Source organism: Rhagoletis pomonella, unplaced genomic scaffold, assembly GCF_013731165.1.
Source record: "Rhagoletis pomonella isolate Grant_MI unplaced genomic scaffold, Rhpom_1.0 Rhpom_scaffold_00002, whole genome shotgun sequence".
Lineage (NCBI taxonomy): Eukaryota > Metazoa > Arthropoda > Insecta > Diptera > Tephritidae > Rhagoletis > Rhagoletis pomonella.
Window position 1 is genome coordinate 81,070,813 of NW_023458556.1, and position 19,291 is coordinate 81,090,103.

At 32.8% G+C, this 19,291-nt stretch overlaps 1 protein-coding gene across 3 annotated transcripts in view; it reads left to right on the forward strand.

The window, feature by feature from the left end:
* Nucleotides 1-19,291, forward strand: part of LOC118734109 (proline dehydrogenase 1, mitochondrial) — a 181,146-nt gene that overhangs the window by 45,801 nt on the left and 116,054 nt on the right. Inside the window, exon 1 of one of the 3 annotated variants that reach the window (XM_036463820.1) lies at nt 17,890-17,909. The exons of the other annotated variants lie outside the window; for them this stretch is intronic. The gene's annotated coding sequence lies outside the window, so the exon portion shown is untranslated. Of the gene's footprint in view, nt 1-17,889; nt 17,910-19,291 lie in introns of those variants that run through there. 3 annotated transcript variants of the gene reach the window in all.

Below are 19,291 nucleotides of genomic sequence, written 5' to 3' on the forward strand. Positions count from 1 at the left end.
GATTAATTTCTATTATCAATCAACAAGCCAAACTATAGACAAAAATTAAGAATATTTAATAACTGCTTCAATTATTTATTTATTTTATTCTTATCCAAATCTAGAATTTTAAATATTACTTATTACTTTTATAAAATTTTAAAAAGAATAGACTGAAATGTGCAAAGTTAATGAATTTAATTTATTTTAGTGACGCAAAAATGAACTGAAGTATTCATTTTATTTTTAACTAAAATGATTTCTTTTGCATTTTCAATCTTACTATCTTACTAATATTATAAATGTGAAAGTTTGTATGTTTGGATGTTTGGGAAATCATCACGCGGAAACGACTGAACGGATTTGCATGAAATTTTATACGCAGATAGCTTATGGGCCAGATTGGTTAATAGGCTATAGGCTATTTTTTAAGAGTTGTCACCTGTTAAAAAAGTTTAATTTATTTAATATGCGGGAACGACTGAACGGATTTGCATGAAAATTTGCACATAAATAGCTTATTACCTATGTAGATTGGAATATAGGCTACTTTTCTTAAGAGTTGCCACCTGGTAAAAAAGGTTAATTAAATTAATACGCGGAAACGTCTGAACGGATTTGCATGAAATTTTGCAAGCAGATAGCTTATGACCCACCGGGGGAAATAGGCACAGAGATAGCTTATGACCTACGTTGGAAAACTGGCTACTACTTTAGGAGTTGATACCTATTAGACAATTTTAATTAAAGTAATACGCGGAAATGACTGAACTGATTTGCATTAAAGTTTGCACACAGATAGCTTATGACCTAGATTACTTTTTTAAGAATTGCCACCTGTTTAAAAATGAAATTTTGCTCACAGATGGTTTATTACCTGGATTGAAAAATAGGCTACTTCCTTAACCGGTCTCCCAATCAGAACGAAATTTGGTACACGTTAGATGGCGTTATACTGAAAGTAATTCCGATAAATCAAGTCCCCTTCCATACAAATTGGAATTTTCATATTACATACATACATGTCTTTGGAAGTATTTGTGGGAGAAAACTGGAACTTGGTATAGAGATATGTATGTGAAATCAATGTTGGCATTAATCGATTGATTTTTTAATCAATTAGTTAATTCGATTGAATTCAATCTGTTAATCGTAACCGCGATTAAAAAAATACAGTTTTTATCATTAACTCTTAATTTGATCCAGTAGGTTTGGTGATTAATTAATTTATGCTGGAATTTTCCTGTGCACACAAAGCAAGTTAATCCGGTGTGGCTAAGTTGGGTTTCCTCCCCAATCTGAGCAATTTGGTGTGCATTTTTATTAAGCTCTATACCAACAAACGTTTTACAAACTAGGTTTGTAAAAGTTCCCAGTTTATGTATTACTAATAACAATTATTATAATTGTTTTTTTATATTATGTGCTTTTTATAAGCGTAAAATACAAAATAATTACTATAACTGGTGTTTGGTTTCAAATTCGGACCAACTAGACAACTTAATCAGATTTTATTTTTAATTGGATTGACGATTAATGATTAAAATTAATTAATCGTAATCGCATACACCGATTAACGACTAAAAGAATTTAATCATTAATCGTATAGTTAATAACGAATAATTAATTTTAATCGTCAAACGCGATTAACATTTTAATCGTTAGTCAGATTAACATTTTGCCAACACTGTGTGAAATCATATTCATACTCACAAGAAAAATGGACGTTTTTGGAAAAGAGGCGTAGCACCTCCCATACTGATTGAAAGTTTCATATTGCATATCTCTTCAAATGTTTGGGTAAAGTACTCAAGCTTGGTATGGAAATACATATCTATGTACGTATGTGAAACTAATACCATACTCATGGAGAAAAATGAGAGTTATTGGAAAAGGTGGTGTGGCAACGCCCATGCAAATTGATTTTTCTATGCTGCATATCTCTGGAGGTGTTTATTGCAGAGGACTGGAACCTGGCGCCGAGATGTGTATACAAAATTAATTCCATACTCATGGAGAAGAATTTGCGTTATTCGAAAAGGGGACATGGTTCCTGCCGTACAAATTTAATTTTATACTGCTTATCTCTAGAGGTGTTCATGGTAGAGTACTGGGACTTGGTACTGGGGTATGTAAAATCAATTCTAAATTCATGGAAGAAGATTAGGGTTATAAGAAAAAGGGGCGTGGCACCTCCAGTACAAATTTACTTTTTCTTGCCACATATCCCTGGAAGTGTTTGTGGAAGAATACTAGAACTTGGTATGGAGTTGTGTATACAAAATGTATCAATTGCTCATGGAAAAAATGTGAGTTATTAAAAAAGGAGGCATGTCGCCTCCCATACATACTAAAAACTTCTTAATACATATCTCTGGAAAGATAGAAAATCTCTCGAAGTATTTTAAATTTGTTATGGGGATTTATTTTATAAGTGCCGTACTGACAGAATAAATTTCATTAAATGGAAAAGGGAGAGCCGGGTTCGGCCTTATAATCTAAAGCTCTCTTGAGGCATTTGCTACAGTAAAGAGAAGTGGTATTTTATCAAGGCCAGGTTACTAAATTTGAGTTGGAAATATTAGAAGTCGCCGTGGCACCTCCAAGAAGGTTACACGTTCACGCGTCGTATACCTGGAAACATTTTAAGGTAAACATAGAGGGATTGATATCTTTCTTGAAACCTGAAACCTTTTACTTTTAATAACATTTAATGAAAAATACATTTAATTGTATGTTCGAAACTAGAAATATTTATGTATTTATTTTTGCTTTTAATTAATACTCAAAAAATTTAACACTAATTATTGGCAAACCTAAGACTGCTAAATAAAAATGTGTAGTCTTTTAAAGTGTACTTAATCAAAAGTTTTTATTGTATATTCATGAATTCATTTTATTTTTTTGACTCCCAAATTAGTGGTTTCGGTCCAGTATTTTTCTGTATATTTCTGACCGAAATCTGACAATTGCCATCTCGTAGGACATCCCCATGTTCAAATACCAGTTGATTGCATGGAAAAAAGGTAGTTGGCTGACTAGTTGGGCATGCGGTTCATACAAGTTGTGAGGTAGTTTACAACTAGTACATTTGACTACAGGGTGGGCATGGGGTTCATACTAGTTGTGAGTACATTTGACTACAGGGTAGGTACAAAGCCGTATGCATGTGCGGAGTTTGCATAATCGGAAGTAATAATCTATCGTACCGCATTTCCTCTTACTATGCATAAGCCTAAATGTATGCAACCATTTACAGTGGCAAGTAAACACAGGGTGATTCTAATGAAATTAAAAATTTTATGCTGAAATACAAGAAAATAATAACATGCTGTGCAATGGCGCATGGCATAATTCTTTCCTTTTCCGCTGCAGCCTTTCTGCATTTTTAGGCGCAGTGCTACAAAAAGTAAACGCATGCGCAAGGTTGCAAATTCGCAGGGTGCACTTGATGCTTTTTTTTGTATTCCGTTATTCGAAAATTGTTTTTGGTGATGCATTTCCGAACGTTCTTTTTTGCAGTTCGCAAACCTTTTTCTATACATTGATGCATTTATGATGCCTTTCCGAACGTTTTTTTGCAGTTTGCTTTTAATAAGGTTTTAAACAAATTAACAAATTAATGTATAGAATTAACAATAACAATCGCGCCTTCAAATTTAAATAGCGGCAAATCAGCCCTTCCAAATTTTCTGCTGGGATATGCGTTACAGCTTCGCAAATTTTACCCCTACCGAAACCAAAGATGTATACACATCAAAAAAGGTCTGAAAATTCACTGCGGGAAATTTTGTTATTCTCTTTTTGTCTTCGCCTTCTCGTTTTTACCTTTCCAAGTTTTGCAAAATGTTTTGAATGGACCATTATATCATAGTACAAGGTGTGCTATCAACTTCACATTCCTAGGCAAATTTTGAAATAATATTTTGGATACTAAATCGTATTAAAACAAAATGTCGAAATTAGCTTCATATAGAAACAGTGTCTCCGTTAATTAAGAAACCGATTTTCTTAAATATCATAACTTTACGATACCCACATATTGACTAGATTTTACTGTTTATTTAAATATTTTTTAATTTTAATTAATTGTTTATAAAAATATGGTTTATTCCGTAACAAAAACTGTATGAATCTAAGTTTGAATCTTTGTACAACATTAAAAAAAGGACAAACTTTTATAGTGAGTATAATCGATTGGAAAAATTCGAACTTGGTTTGTGATACGGTCTAAGTGATTTGCGTTTTTAATTCATGACATATTTACGAATACGATTTTATTATTTTTCCTTTTTTTTTGGTAGTGGAGCTTAGTGAGCCTCCATAAGAATGAAACACTTTCCTTTGTATACATTACCCAATTCAGTTCCAATGAAATTGTATACACTTAAAAAAATAAGTGAAGTTTGGGTACCGTGGAATGTATGAGGTTCACATCGAAATTGACACAGTGAAGCGAATCAAAGTTCATTAAAAGCTGGGAATATCTATAATCTGTTTCTTTAAAATATGGAAAAATATGGGGATAACGACCATCGAATGGTAACATCATTCATCATTCAATCCATGATTTATTACACATATGTATATATGTCTGTATGTAAATAATATGAGTAGTCCACTTGCACATAGCGTTATGTGATTTTATAAGAGTAAGCCATAAATTAAAAAAACGACTACGATAACAAGTAACATCTTAATTGAATCTTTTTCTTTAATAATAATAATAATAGATTGGCGCTTACACATATGTAAGTGTTTGGCCCAGCTTCTGCTCCGACTTGTGGCGTGCGCCTTGATATTGTCACATATTGCGGAGGGACCTACAGTTGTACGCCGACTCCGAACGGCGATTGTATTTTTATGAGAAGCTGTTTTTCATGGCAAAAATTTATTGCAAAGATTTTTAATTTTTTTAAGCTTTTTGAGTCTCCGAAGACATTGAAATAATGAGAAAAAGTTTTCGAAAATTTTTCGATGGTTTTTTTTTTTATCAATTAATACGACAGAAATCGCGCGCGTAGGGTTCGGTTTGTGTTGTTTGCCTTGCCAACTTATGTCAAATATGACACCACATATATATGGCACGCCACCTATTGGAAAGTGTTACCCGGTCACTTTGACTTTAACGCACAACAGCTTTCACAGCACAAAAAAGGTACTAAAACCCATTCGTACAATAGAAACTGTCAAAATATGCAAAAATGTGCCAGAATGGAATTGAAAATAACTAAATAGTGTACAAATTAATAAAACTACAAAATATTGCGAAATAAAATATGAATTACAAAAGTAAAACCGCATATCTGAACAATCAGTTGTATGGGAGCTACATGTTATAGTGAACCGATTTCGATGATTTTCAGAAATAGTTAAGGTAATATCGAAAAACAGTCACGTGCAAAAGTTTAGCAAGATAACTTCAAAACTGAGGGAATTATTAACAAAAAAGTTAAAATTGAAGCAAATTTTCAAGTACCCTTATCTCAAAAACTGGAGCTAATCTGGCAAACCGCGGGACGCCATTGAATTAAGAAGATCCCAATCAAGTAAGATCAGCTATCAAAACCTTTGCCCAGAAAAAAAGTGGAAAACCTGAGCACAGTGTTATAATCGACGAAAATTTCACCGTCAGAGCTCTAAAACTTCCCTCATAAATATCTCAAAATTTTGACGTGATACGGATTTTCTGAAAACGGCATCGTAATCTAGAGGTCAAAATTAAGTTAATGTGTTTTGTCGTTTAGCTGTGATATTTTTGCCTCCCTACTTTGTAATGGAATATGCGCATGTTGAAATTAAATCCTACCATTTTTTTTGCTCATTTGAAAAATATGCGTTTTCAAATATGATATTCAAATTTTATTTTTATTAAATCACAAGTCGTTTGGTACACACATTGTCAAAAATATATTGATATACATGTACTTATAAATAAGTTACAACATTTAATAAATGAAATACAGATGTTTTACATATTACTATATATGTACATACATAAAAAATAAATACATACAGATGTTCCTGCCTTACTTCCAAGCTGGGCCTGCTAATTTTGCTTTACGCTGGTCAAATCCTGTAATTTAAATTAAGAAAGTTTTAAATTATAATTTCATATTTAATGTCTATTTCGGGTTGATAACATCATCGGTAAAAATATGTTTTAAGGAGATAAAGTTATGTCAAAGTGTGTCGAAAAATTTAGTCCTCAAAATATTGCATAGTGAGAACTAGCCTTAATAGTCATTTAAGTATGTTGAATGAAATAAAAAAGCGGAGTAAAAATAGGATAAAGCGTAGTGGGGTAGCAAATTTTCAAATTTTTGAAAAATGGTAGCAAATTTACTACGATCGTAGCAAGGTGCCAACGCTGGTAACGGATATCATAGTTTTATCACAGTCTGCATTAGAGGGTTAATTGGTGCAGAATATCTACAGACCTCAATGCAACAGAACTAGGGTTCGAAATTTCAGACGTTGGTATCGATACTGAGTTCTCAATCTGGCATCGAGCTCATGGTATCGATACTCTAAAAGTATCAGGGAAAAAGTATCGATACTACTCAGTATAGGACTCATTACACAACTTTTTTTGGGATACTAAAATTATTTTATTCTTCAATCGTATATCTAGTTATTTCCTGAAATTAAAACAATAGAAATTTAAAATATTTGATTTTTATTTCATTGCAGTACTTACTTTCACTTTAGAAGCAATTTTAACGTTAAATGTACATACGTACATATATATATATATATACATATATATATATATACTTTCTCGAATTTCAAATGTTATTAAAAATTTTTGTAAACTTTTTGGGTATTCATTTTTGTAGCCTATTCAATTTTAGTATAATAAAGTGCAAGTTTGAATTAAAAGTCAACGGTAGTAGGCTACACGTAAAGTTGAATAGGTTACAAAACTGCATACTCAAAAAGTTTCTAAAAATTCTGAATTTTCGTGAACTTTGCGTAAAGTTTTAAGGCCTTGTTCATAAAAAATAAAATAGGTTTGTAAACTGAAAAATGTATGAAAATGTAATTTTATTAAGCTCTTTAAACCTACTTTATTTTTTATGAATAAGGCCATTAAACTTATACTTATTTGGTTTATGTTATGCAACAGACTACAAGCAATTTCAGTTTATTTTAAATGATGGACAAAATTGAATGATAGTAATCCATATAAGCAAGTGTTTTTTAAAAAGTTTTCAATACAAAGTGTTACGCTTCAAAGAAATTCCAAATTTCATAATTTACAATTAAATACGCGGCCTTAAATTAAACACCGAAAATCCCGCAAGTAAATATAACGAGGTTTTCGATACCCGAAAATCACGTGAGAAAGTGACCCTAGGGAGAAATTGTTTCCCGAGCAATCTCGGTACATCGAAGGCTCTACTTAAAAAGTTTGTATTTAAGTTAAGAAACCTCAACTGTGTCAATGAATTTTCATTGATTTTCTAGAAACTGACGACAATTGTAAAAATGTGTAGCCAATAACAACAACAAAAAAACAATGGTTTTTTTAAATTTTCGCATAGTTTTTAATGGTGATTTCGTTTCTTCCAAAAAATGTTGCCCTTCCATGGTGCAAAATGTGTTTGATGTCACACTCAACTCTGTAAAAGGGCATGATTTTGCCCTCTTGTCCTTGTGTGACTCATGCATTTCCTTTTAAGCGGCCATCTGGTTTTCAGGGCGACCTCCCCTAACAAAGCTTCAAAGGGCAGATAATGTTCCTTTTTTGCCTTAAGAGCGAAATGCACAACACAAGCGGCTTGACAAACCAAGCGAAATATAATTTTGCTTCAATCCATTTGTGTTGTGTATGGGGGTGTTAACTCTGAGGATAAAATTAAATGTTTCCAGTCGGAATATTGGTTCAGGTACTGTGGAAATGCATCAGGGATACGCCCAACCCGCCAAAATATTTAAACTATTCGGGTTGTATGGGTTCATTTAATGAAGTAGTGCCGTGCTACGCCTTAGGGAACAAGAACTTTGGTAAAATCGACGATAAAAAGAAAAGTAACAATAAATGAACATTTTCAAAGAATTTGGCAATTTCTGCGGATATATTTCGCAGGCTTTTATCAATTTAAATAGGACAATGATCAGAAATATCCTCCGAAACTGGAGCCAAATAGGTAGATATCCCAACTTTTTATAATCATGGAGTAAACCTTCGTAAGCCCAGATTTGAGTCCTACAGAAAACTTATGGAATTGTTTGAAAATGCCACTGTTCAATTGCGAAAATTCCACCAATCGCATGCAAGACCTTGGGCATGGCGTTGATGAAAACCGATACGCAATCTCAACAGATTTCATCTAAAAACTGTGCGAAAGTATCCCAAGATGACCAGAAAAGCTAAAATATTTAAATTGGTTATGTAAAATTTATTAAAAGTCAAGCAAATGGCAAGATTTTCTATCGGGTGCAAAACTGGAACAATCTAGTTGCTACATTTTTTTTTGCAATTTTCTTCTTTATCTGCTTGTATTAATTATATTTTTTTATGGCCTTCTGATGAAATAAACATTGGAAATGTGAAATCCGAAACTAGATTACAAAAAAGTCTTGATATATTGCGAATATATCGCTAGAAAATTCGAATTATGTATTACTGTTCCGGTTTTGCTCATCAGTGTATACCCATCGGACCAAATAAACTGTCGCTAAAGGCTCGTGTGTTGCTCCGCTGTATATGTACATAAGTATGTACGTGAATTTGCGAATCAAAACCTTTGTCTAAATTTGAGCTGGGCGATGAAATTACATGTGTAACTAAGTGCGTCTACGATTACGATTACTTTAATCCTAGTTTCAAAATAGTTTGAATTAGGATTGAAATAATCGTAAAAGATAAAAATTATATATATATATAAGATTAAAATTATATTAAGAAAACTTAGTAGCACATGATGTAATTTTTATCTCAAAAAATATCAGTTAAAAATTTTTAACTTATCTATGTGAATTGTACTCATTTCTTAGCTAAAATCACTACTAGACATAAGAATTTGTACGTAATAAAAATACGCATGTTTCAGATAATTTTGAATTTAGCAACCTTAAGTTTATTTATATCTACCTACATGAAAAAATTTGGACCTCCGCTCCCTTCGTGCTCACTCTTTATATAGTATCAATGGATCGTGTGTCACCTTACTCCTTTCTGTACGCCATCACGCAGTCACTTCTTGTTACAGATGGGAAAAATGTAGAAGAAATTGACGACTAAGTCGAACCGGACTTGCTGCTTGATAGTTGCATGGATAAAATAATAAATGTTTGCAGTAATATATGTTTGGTTGACTGTAAATCTCAGAAACGAAAGTATTTTTTAAACCGTCTGATTTAGAAAACCCCTCCAGCTAATCATCAGATTATGCAACGGCACGACCAGGGCATCTAGATGAACGTTCTGTGTGAAAATCTGACGCGCTCGAGTAAGTCCAAATGGCGCTTTTTTTGCGTCTTCAAGAAGACGCCACGAGCGTGCGTCACATCTGAATCGTCAGATTATTGAATGGGAGGTTCATTCGGGCCCATTTAACATCCCTTGTGAATATCTGACGCGTTCGACTAAATTTTTTTGTCACCCATTTTTGACCCCTCCGTACGCCCACCCCCACCATGCAAACCGGCAGATTAGCATATCTCCGTCATCAGAAACACGTTCGATTTATTCACTATCAATATCTGATGCACTCGAGTAAATCCATGCAACTGTTTTTTTTTTGAAAGCCTGTAGATCCGCCACCCACCGCTGGAAGGAAAAACATCACATGACCCTTTTTCCCCCTCATACATATCGATGGCTGAGTGGAAGATCGACCTATCTCGGCAGCCATTTCGAAAACGCCCTATCTCAGAAAATTTTTGAACAACGCTCTATCTTAGAAAACTTTTCAAGAACGCCCTACTTCAGAATTTGATTGAAAAACGCCCTATCTCGAAATTTAGTTGAAGAACGCCCTATCTCAGCTGCCGATTCCAAATCGCCCTATCTCAGCTTATTTTCAATATATTTCCGTTTGAGATAGGGCGTTTTTGATCCGAATTCTGAGATAGGGCGTTATTCAACCAAACTCTGAGATAGCGTGTTTTTCGATAAAATTCTGAAATAGGGCGTTTTTCAATAAAATTCTAAAGTAGGGCGTTCTTGAAAAGCTTTCTGAGATAGGGCGTTTTTGAACTGGCTGCCGAGATAGGTCGATCTTCCACTCAGCCATCGATATAGTCCTCAAAATCCAAAGGGCAAAATGACGCTCGAGTAAATCCCGATTTAGCATCGTGGGGTCCTCTACTATAATCTATAAAATATGCATATTATACATTCTAAATTACTTTCAATCATATATTGCTGAAAAATATTTTAATTAAGATACTTAAGTTGTAATTGACCCTATAAAACGACATAACAAAAGGATGTTAAATGTAAATATAAATTTCTACCCCCAGTAGTGTAGGTATGTTCGATTCATAGAAATTTAAAAGTATACATACATAGATATACAATTTCCGAGATTTTATGCAATAAATATGGTCAATCGTCACAAATACAACGTTCAATATCCTATTTTAATGCATAAATTTTTCGCGGTTTATGTGCATGTACTACTGATTTCAAACATACCTACAACAAGTAGTTTAAAGATGTTAAATCACAACTTGAAATAATGGAAAATTAGCTTCTACTGAAAGATGTATTTTTGCGTGCTGATTGCCTGATCATGGCTAAAGTGTTTAGTGTATGGTTGCCAAACCATTTGAAAATCCCAATCCTTTAGAAGCAAACCAATAAATTAAAAGTATAATCATTTATTGTAATATCTGAATATTATTTCCATAAACGAATAAATTTTAGGTAAGTTTATATGAAAATACACTCGAAACATTGCTCAAAACGTACAAGAAAGGTAAGATAGATTTATTTTGGAACGCATTTCCGTCATCCCTTGTCAATTTTCGTTTGGAGACAAACCGATTTCGGCAATGTGCCATCTTCAATGTAATTCGTTCCAAAATACATCACATACCAACCCTGTCGTCGGGAACAACATCCAAAAAAGAAAAATAGATTATTCAGTTTATTTAAATTGAGGAACGGAAGTACTAAAGTATAAATAAATGTTTGCCTTTCTACTTTAAATTAACAGCTATAAACTTTTACTATTGTATTTTCTTCACTTTTCTATCAAACCATTGTTGTCTGGTGAATTGCTAATTCCAGAAACTCAATTATAATAATAATACTAAAATAATACAAGACACCACAAAAATGCACACAATAAAGTTAATCTCAAAGTAAATGTTTTTTGCCATATTCACTATCTCTGTTCTACACCTGGTATTTGTGAACTTCCGGCAAAACAAAAAACAAGAATAGCTTAAGATAAATAGACAACGAACGACCATCATTTAAGAAATGTTATGCCTAGGGATTAACTGTTAAAATAACGTTAATCATAACCTCAGACAAACCAAACATTAAAATTCTTAATCTTTTATAAACAAAAATTAATTTTCTTATGTACACAAAAATGCTTGTTAGCCGACGTGTGATCGTAATAGGGGTATTCTCCAAATCTTGCAAAGCCTTTGCACGTAGCACGGATTGCATGGATTGCATAACTTGCAAACACACAATAACAAAATACATGGGAAACAACATTTCGCATCGCTGCAAAATATGCAACGTCGAAACCTAAAATAGCATAGCAAGATAAATGCAAATATATCTCATGATCCGATGATCGGATCTAAACCAGTTTCGTATGGGACCACCTCTGAGACACTACCTTTCCGATGCAAAAATCGAAATCGGTTGACGTGGTCCAAAGTTATGCGGTAACATACATCAAAAAAAAATAATAAATAAATATTCCGACGAACTGATAACCTCCTCCTTTTTTGGAAGTCGGTTAAAACCAACAGTAAGTACTCTATGTATGTACATATGTATTAAAAATATTAAGTATGTAAAAGATCTAGAATAAAAAAACAATAGGCAAATCATACACAAAAATGGACTTCCGGTCAGTTTAACCCACTTCCGAAATAGAGCATCACCGATTTGGTAGTTCATATTTTTGCTTTTTTTCAATAAAAAATATAAGGGGTGGACGGGTGGTATAGGACACCCTGTCTACATAATTATTTTGGGGCGAAAGGACGCGTACATGGGCGTAGCCAGAACGAAATTTAGGGGGGGAGGCTATACAATTTTTTTTTTTTCAAAACCAATAATTACACTGTGAGACAAATGGTAGGGGTCAGTGATCGGGAAGGGTTCAAGCTACCGGGGAAAGTTATATCGGTAAAAAAGAAGTTATACGTGTCCCGCCGTTTCGCTGGGTCACGTCTAGGAATCGAGATATATCGATTTGAAGTTAGTAACTATGATATAGGGGAAATTGTCACCTTTGTTGGTCTTTTTTTTGACATAACTCGAGAACCACTAGTCCGATTTTGCTCAAACAAATTTAAAAAAAATTAAAATTACAATTCCTTTAATGTTCATAGTACGTTTTTCTATATAATCAACAGTTTTGCCGGTAAAAATAAATGTACGAAGAAAAAAAATATTTTTTGCCTAAAATATTAAATTTTTTTATTTTTTAAATTCATAAAAAATCCAAAACGGAAAAAAGGCAAGTCGTATTACTTTCACGCAAAGTCACATAACTTTTAAGCAAAATGAGACATATGTAGATCATGAAAATCGATGGACGCGTTTCGCTTTTATTCACAATTAAGTGAAGGTATCTCATTTTGACAAGAATATTTCCCCTATATGATAGTTACTAACTTCAAATCGATATATCTCGATTCCTAGACGTGACCCAGCGAAACGCCGGGCCACGTGTAACTTATTTTTGACCGATATAACATTTCCCGTTGGTTTCATCCCATCCCGATTTGACTGTCGCATAGTGTTATTAATAAAAAAACTGTTATTATAGCTTAAAATTATTGTGACCAATAGAGGTATGTTGTACACAAACAAATAAATAGAAGTTCACAAAAGTTGTTATAAAGCTATTCGTCGATTTAAATAATTAACTTTTTACTGCACATGTTTTTTTACGAGGACGAAGCATCGAAGCCTAACCCCGTCGGTGTGAGACTTTAACCCAAACTAAACCTTCTACCGTTATGTACCGTTCCCCACCCGGTACCACAGTCAAGGATTTCGTCGGGATAATAACACTGTGTGACTGATAAAGTCAAAGATGTATTGATGCACAAAAAATATGCATACTTAGAATTTTGAATCCCCCTGACAATCTGGACTTAAGGTATAAAAACGCGTTTTACGTAGTTTGAGCCTTATAATTGTTCGTAACTTAAGTTCTGTTTATCCGACGAAAAAATAAAAATATATACATACAATGCGTACACGGTAACCGCAACCCTCAATACGTGGAATTCCTTGATTAATGCAAGTCTCTAAAGCAAAACATTGTAACCTTTATAAGTGCAGTTTCAGAATAATTTTACCTCAATATCTACAACTTTATTTGTTAATGCATGCCACGCACACAAAATTTGAATTTTTTGCATTTCTTTGATTTACCAGTATTCAGGAAAAACATCAAAATGGTGTTTCTGTTAGAGTGAAAGTGAAGAAAATAAGCAGGAAAAAGCAATTTTAAGCGCTTAGATAAACATAAAACATTAGTAAATATGCTTCCAAATATGCTCGAAAAACAACAAAAAATCTAAGTACAGTTTAATGTTTTGTTTTTTATTCAGCTTATTTCAAGGATTGGACGGAATTCGAAATTTTCATATTTCCAGTGGTGTTAATGCATCGATTTAGTTGTCACTTTTTACTATTATTAAAAATAATGCGGATTATATTACGCTAAGATATGAATCCTTGATTCTTTTTAAGACTGAATTTAATTGTTTTCAAATATTTGTTATCCTCCATTTGAGTTAATTATATTTAATCTCTTCAATAACACCGATGCCTCCCCGTAGAGACAAAACTTTGGTTTACAATTTTTGTATCTAAGCAGAACTGCAATTGAAGTTACGAGTTAAAAAATCAACCAAATCGGTTTTTTATGTTATTACTAGCAAACCTTGCGGACTTCGTCCCGCCCAAAATACATTTTTTATTTAAACATTTCGTCCAACGTTTTTACCAATAATTCACGATCACGTTTGGTTTTGTGGTTGTCAGAAGGCATATACTCCATTGCCGTGTTAGCTAACCTAATGAAAGCGTTATGTTCCTGAAGAAGTTCTTGTGGTAACAATTATCTGGTCCGATGGTGAATCGTTCTTGAATCTGTATAGTAAAGTTTGTGGCAATTTCAAAATGGGGGAGTATCATTAGGCCCTTATTATAAATTACATTCGATCTTCGACTGTGGTCGAAAGTGCTGAGCGAACGAATTTTCATTTGGTATTATGGCGCTCATTCGCTGAAGAATAGCGCTATTGTGAATTTCGCTCGTTTAGGTTGTTCACAATATTTTGTAGAATACTTTTCACCGCTGAGAAGCTTTGTTTACAAATCGAGCAAACTAAAGTGTGCTTTTACATATGTACATATGTACATATGTAAATTTGTGCAAATTAAAATGAAATAAAAAAGCGAGTTTATAAAAACGTGGTAAGAATTAGTACAACGGAGTCCTGGTTCAACGATTCGTCAGAGGATGAGAGCTTAGAAAACTGGCATTAAGAGAGTTTAAGTGCAGTCTTTCGAATATATTTTAACATACAATATATTTAAGAAATTTTGACATCCAAATCTATTTAAAATATATTAAAATCATGATAAAAGCATAACAAAGTAAAACCATGATAAAAACATTACAAGGTAAATTCATTCTCTCAATTCATCGGCCATGATTTTTTTCTGACGTTTGCCAGCATTTTAAATCATATAAAATTGAGAATAAAAAAACGAAATTGTTCACAATTGTTGTTGTTTGAGATTGAAAATGGGAATATGTGTGTGAGTTTGAGTGTTGAATTTTTAAATTATATAGCTGGCACACGTCAAACAGCCTCTCAATGGGTTTACCTTGTTATTTATGTTTTTATCATGGGTAAAACCATTGGAGGCAGTCTGACGTTTGCCAGCAATATAATTTGAAAATTCAAAACTCAAACTCACACACATATTCCCATTTTCTAACTGAAATAACAACAATTGTGAACAATTTCATTTTTAACCGACTCCCAAAAAAGGAGGAGGTTATCAGTTCGTCGGAATATTTTTTTTTTTTGATGTATGTTACCGCATAACTTTGGACCCCGTCAACCGATTTCGATAATTCTTTTTGCATCGGAAAGGTAGTGTCTCAGAGGTGGTCCCATACTGGTTAAGATTCGATCAGTGGATCATGATATATATATATATATTTTTTTTTTATATGAGAATTGAGGTCGGTTTTTTTGTGCTAAAAATTACTTGTTTTATTCCCAATTTTATATGATTTTAAAATGCTGGCAAACGTCAGAAAAAAAATCGTTGCCGACGAATTGAGAGAATGAATTTACCTTGTCATGTTTTTATCATGATTAAAACCATGATAAAAATATAGTAAGGTAGAACCGCTGAGAGCTACTTTTAAAATTCTTGACATTTCCAAACATTTTAATTTTTAAATTTACTCACAAACTCACACACACATCATCATTTTGAATCTCAAGCAACAACAGTTTCGAACAATTTCAATTTTTATTTTCCCTTCTATATGATTTTAAAATGTTGGCAAACTTCAAAAAAAAAATCGTGGCCGACAAATTGAGAGAACGGTTCTACCTTACTATGTTTTTATCATGATTAAAACTATAAACAGCTCTATGATTTTGTTCTCAGAGATCGTGCCAACAGAGTATTGGGATTTTCTTTCGTAAGTAAAACAAGCCTTTCGAACTTGTGTTTAGTATTCACGACGTTAGAACTACATGAAATTAATAAAAATTGTTTATAATTAGTGTCTAGCCGCCAAAAAGTAAGAAAACAAATGCAAAATCATACATTTTCCACAATTTTCTAACACTTCGCTACACCAACGAAAGCAAAATTCTGTTCGACAGAACATTCGATACTCAACGAAAATTTCGACACGCTTGCTCATAATACGAATTTTACTTTCGATCTTCAATAGCCAGCGAAGATCGAAAATCGAATGCAACTCATAATAAGGGCCATAGACTTATTGCAGACGAAATACCTTAGAAGTTTTACAAAAAAAAAAGTAAAAAAGTGTTTAGTGTATGGTTGCCAAACCATTTGAAAATCCCAATCCTTTAGAAGCAAACCAATAAATTAAAAGTATAATCATTTATTGTAATATCTGAATATTATTTCCATAAACGAATAAATTTTAGGTAAGTTTATATGAAAATACACTCGAGACATTGCTCAAAACGTACAAGAAAGGTAAGATAGATTTATTTTGGAACGCATTTCCGTCATCCCTTGTCAATTTTCGTTTGGAGACAAACCGATTTCGGCAATGTGCCATCTTCAATGTAATTCGTTCCAAAATACATCACATACCAACCCTGTCGTCGGGAACAACATCCAAAAAAGAAAAATAGATTATTCAGTTTATTTAAATTGAGGAACGGAAGTACTAAAGTATAAATAAATGTTTGCCTTTCTACTTTAAATTAACAGCTATAAACTTTTACTATTGTATTTTCTTCACTTTTCTATCAAACCATTGTTGTCTGGTGAATTGCTAATTCCAGAAACTCAATTATAATAATAATACTAAAATAATACAAGACACCACAAAAATGCACACAATAAAGTTAATCTCAAAGTAAATGTTTTTTGCCATATTCACTATCTCTGTTCTACACCTGGTATTTGTGAACTTCCGGCAAAACAAAAAACAAGAATAGCTTAAGATAAATAGACAACGAACGACCATCATTTAAGAAATGTTATGCCTAGGGATTAACTGTTAAAATAACGTTAATCATAACCTCAGACAAACCAAACATTAAAATTCTTAATCTTTTATAAACAAAAATTAATTTTCTTATGTACACAAAAATGCTTGTTAGCCGACGTGTGATCGTAATAGGGGTATTCTCCAAATCTTGCAAAGCCTTTGCACGTAGCACGGATTGCATGGATTGCATAACTTGCAAACACACAATAACAAAATACATGGGAAACAACATTTCGTATCGCTGCAAAATATGCAACGTCGAAACCCAAAATAGCATAGCAAGATAAATGCAAATATATCTCATGATCCGATGATTTTGCTTTTTTGTTTTCAGAAAAACTATCAATATTCACGATAGTCTCGAAAAAAACAAAACTATCGATAGCACTATCGATAGCGCTAAATCAGTTAGGTTGCTTTGTTTTTACAGGATCATAGTTAAATAAATATTATCTTATAAAAGTTATAATCATTCAAAATTAAGTAAATGCTTAGCCAAAATACTTTTCTTTTTAGAAAGTTCAAAAACAAACACAAGTTATACATACAAAACAGGATTTACGATTAACATATGTATGTATTTTGGCCTAAATGCGTGCATATTTGAATATGACGTCGGCATCACACTAAAAAACAAAATTTTTAATTCAAATTAAAAAATTCAAATGATTTCAAAATAATTGGTAGAGATGATCGATAGTCCGACTAAACTATCGATATTTTTGATAGTATAAGAAAAAACTATCAATGAGTATTGATAGTATAAAAAAATTTAAACTATCGATACTATCGATAGTGCCATCGATAGTTTGACAACTCTAGTATGGGACCACCGCTGAGACACTACCTTTCCGATGCAAAAATCGAAATCGGTTGACGTGGTCCAAAGTTATGCGGTAACATACATGAAAAAAAATAATAAATAAATATTCCAACGAACTGATAACCTCCTCCTTTTTTGGAAGTCGGTTAAAACCAACAGTAAGTACTCTATGTATGTACATATGTATTAAAAATATTAAGTATGTAAAAGATCTAGAATAAAAAAACAATAGGCAAATCACACACAAAAATGGACTTCCGGTCAGTTTAACCCACTTCCGAGATAGAGCATCTCCGATTTGGTAGTTCATATTTTTGCTTTTTTTTCAATAAAAAATATAAGGGGTGGACGGGTGGTATAGGACACCCTGTCTACATAATTATTTTGGGGCGAAAGGATGCGTACATGGGCGTAGCCAGAACGAAATCTAGGGGGGGGGAGGCTATACAATTTTTTTTTCAAAACCAATAATTATTAATAAAAAATTGTTATTATAGCTTAAAATTATTGTGACCAATAGAGGTATGTTGTACACAAACAAATAAATAGAAGTTCACAAAAGTTGTTATAAAACTATTCGTCGATTTAAATAATTAACTTTTTACTGCACATGTTTTTTACGAGGACGAAGCATCGAAAGCCTAACCCCGTCGGTGTGAGACTTTAACCCATACTAAACCTTCTGCCGTTATGTACCGTTCCCCACCCGGTACCACAGTCAAGGATTTCGTCGGGATAATAACACTGTGTGGCTGATAAAGTCAAAGATTTATTGATGCACAAAAAATATGCATACTTAGAATTTTGAATCCCCCTGACAATCTGGACTTAAGGTATAAAAACGCGTTTTACGTAGTTTGAGCCTTATAATTGTTCGTAACTTAAGTTCTGTTTATCCGACGAAAAAATAAAAATATATACATACAATGCGTACACGGTAACCGCAACCCTCAATACGTGGAATTCCTTGATTAATGCAAGTCTCTAAAGCAACTCATAATAAGGGCCATAGACTTATTTCAGACGAAATACCTTAGAAGTTTTACAATTGTATTTGTAGTAGGGCTGTGCGATTAATTGATTACTGAAAATTTTAATTAATCATAAAGTAAATAACTCAATTATTCGATTAATTGGAAATTATGATTACTCAAATTTCAGTTACTCGAGTAATCAAGATTTTTGATTAACCAAAAATAAAAATATTTGAGTAAGTTGCTTTATGATTAATCAACATTTCGAGTAAAATGAGTAATCAACATTTCAACTCTTTACATATGTATAAAGTAGTTAAAGTCAGAGTACGAAAATAAACTGTACGAAACAATTCCCATTTGCTCATCGATCATCATATCATTTGTGGTTTTGTACAGTTTTGTACATAGTCAGAAACAATTTGTAAGATTCACTGTCATTTTCCCCAACTAGAAACGTTTTCTTTTCGTTTGTGACAATTGTGCCATAGGGTGATATCACAAATGTTTCAATTACGTGAAAAATATTTTTTTCTGTAAATTTTCATATCCAATTCAATTAAAAA